Source organism: Carlito syrichta, unplaced genomic scaffold (genome assembly GCF_000164805.1).
Source record: "Carlito syrichta isolate Samal-C Ts95f unplaced genomic scaffold, Tarsius_syrichta-2.0.1 Scaffold136158, whole genome shotgun sequence".
In the NCBI taxonomy this organism is placed as follows: domain Eukaryota; kingdom Metazoa; phylum Chordata; class Mammalia; order Primates; family Tarsiidae; genus Carlito; species Carlito syrichta.
In genome coordinates, this window is record NW_007080254.1 from 173,813 (window position 1) to 176,904 (window position 3,092).

A 3,092-nucleotide genomic window follows, 5' to 3' on the forward strand; every position below is an offset into this window, starting at 1 on the left:
GTGTTTTTAGTTGAAATTTTAAAGTTTCAAATTTTATGGAAATGTTGAAGTAACAAAGTACCAGAATCAACTTATATTTCAGTATTAGTACTACATTGTACTTGACCTCTGAGAGATGTATTGTTCATTTCTGTCACCAAAACTTGATATTGGCTGTGACCCTACCTTCTGCTCTAACCTTGGTAGTATCTCTTACCCATAATCTTCTTTACAGGTTTTATCAGTTTGAATTTTTTTTGTGTGTACCTTCTATATAGGCCAAGCATTATACCGAATATATATGGAGCAAATGAGTCAGAGTTCAACTCTTTCAAGGACAGTAGCCACTAAAGTTGAAAACACTGCAAACTTTGAATAAGTAAAATTTAACTTCATTGAACTCCACAGAACAACTCACATCATTTTAGAATTGTTAAAAATATTTATAAGGTGCCTGACAATGTGTTGATTTGAACTGATATGTTTCTTTTTCTGGACTAAATCATGTATTCAGGTTTGGATTTTGTTTAAACTGTGAAATATTCATTCAATAACACTTTTTCTCTAATGTCATTTGCTCTAAATCAAGGTTCTAAGTGGCTTAGGGTAGTTAGGGATCCCAGTGGAAATGGTATGATCTTGGACTCTGCAATTACAATACATGAGTTTGAAAGCAGACTCTGAAATACGAATAACAACTGTACCTCTTTTAGGGTGTTTGTGAGGATGAAATTAGTTCACAGGCATTAAGTACTTAAGAAAAGTGTTTGGCATAAAATGTACAGTGCATTTGTTGTCATTTTTATTCTAACAATTTAACAATACAGTGACATATGAAGCAGCCCCTTTATTTGTCTAAAATTATATAAATGCATTTTAAATGTTTATATGATTATAATACTCAAATTCAGAAGTAAATATCATGTGACTTATTTCCATAGAAAATATGAGTCTTGAAAAATGATACTTCTTTACTGAAAAGAGTGAAATGGTATGTGCCTTAAAATGCAGGCATCCGATAGCTTAAAAGAATGACTTGAGAGTATGGAAGGACAGTATATGGAGGGTGGGGCAAGATAAGTGTGGAGAGTTGAATTACGAAAGTTAAACTTCCAACTGCTGTTTTAGAAATGATAAAGACTGTCAAAAAGCAAAATGATGTTCAGTTCCTATGCTTATTTTAGAAATTGTAAGTTTACAATGTTCTACAAATTTGAATTTTAACTTTTTCTCCATATTTGCGCTTTTATTTAGAGTAGTTGGTCCAGTCAAAATATAGAGACAAATCAATCAGGATGACAACACAGACTAATATTTGTCAAAATATTTACTGTTAAACCAATCCTACTGAATTAAACATTTCCCCTTTATGAGAAAATATACTATCAATGACAAGAATAAAGTTGCTTTTTTTCATAATTTCTTTAAGCAAGATATTTTCCTGTAAGTCTGCTATCTTATTAATGGTGCTCAACTGGAATTTTCCACGGTATTTGGTCACTGTGAAATTATAATGTAGAAAAGTATTACCACTTTTTCTTCATACTTGAAGGTGTCCCCGCTTTTATTTATTTATTGCAAAGTCATTGCTTCCAATCCATGGAAAGTAATGTCATTAGATCATTATCACATTTCTTTTCACTGTGTTAAATGAACTGGACCGTTTTGAACAAAAAAGTCTGTGTTCCTAATAGGGCATAGCTAAGAAGCTTCAGCCACTGCTTGTTGCCTCTATGGCGAGATATTCTAATTTTGTTTTTTCATGTCATTATCAGATACTTGAATTCACTGTCACTTTGGAAGCCAAAGGAGCCAATTGTAACTAATCTGCCATATCAGTTTTATGAACTTAGCTGCCTTATTAAATACAATGTAACAACATGGAAACTCCTCAGTTTCATCTACTCTTTCTGTCTGAATTTCTGAAACGTTCAAATTACTTCATTGTTGAGGTTTTTAAGAGATTGTGATAAGATTAGTCAAACGTTTTACATACGCAGTTGGTATGAGGTTTAATTGCTCAGTTGTTTAAGAATAAGCTCTGCGTGTCTACACATCTAGTTCATTTTGCCTTCATGATATGTAGTAATACATTTTGCCAATTCACCTGAGAAATCATCACATTTTCTTGGGTTTTATTTTAATATCCATTTACTTGCTTGGATAATTTAGGCAAAACCATGGACTCTTTTCACTGGCTTTGCAAAAGGATCATAAATATAAAGAGACTAAAAATATACCTTAAATATGCTTTGACTAAAAAGGAACAGAGTAGGCACTGATTCTAATGCACATGTTCTTGTGAAAAGGCATGAGAATGCCATCCCTTACTGGAGTGAAGAACATATTGTAGCTGTACAGCATACTAAATGCATTTTTCCATGGATAATATGTTTTGATCCTCACACAATCATTTTAATGCAGTAGGGGAGCATTGTTACCCTCATTTTACAGGAAACTGAGGCACAGATTGGTTGTGATTTGACATTTACAGTGCATCAGGATAATTGGGGGAATGTTATAAAAATACAAATGAGTGTCCATTTTTAAAATCAACTGAATGAGAACCTCTCTGAGGGCAAAGTTTGGGTTTCTACATTTAAATAATCTCCCTAGACAATGAATTATTGAGCAAGGTTGGAAACCACTCTTTATATGTGTGGCTCTGGGTTGAGTCTAAGCTTTCAGCTGTAAAGCCAGAAGAGAACTCGTGGGGCAAATATGAACTGAGTACTGTGTAAGAGAGGAAAATCGGATTCACCTTTTATGAAGGGTACTTCAATCAAACATTTTCAATTGAGACCCAAGCTAGTCTTCTGCTTTCCAGACAGAGAAGCTTTATCAAGTATTCCTTTGCTGAGACTTTCAAAAAGGTAGAAAGGAAATGGGAAGAAGAAAGGATCATTCCTGGCAAGTAGCACCAACATCCCCCAAGTCTCTTTCTTTTACTTTACTTAAGCAATGTAAAACCTATTACAAGCTGGACTTGGTGGTTCAACCTGTAATCCCACGTTTTGGGAGGCTGAGGTGAGTAGATTGCCTGAGCCTGCGGGTTTGAGACCCGCCTGGGCAACTTGGCGAGACCTCATCTCTACAATAAATCAAAAATCAGG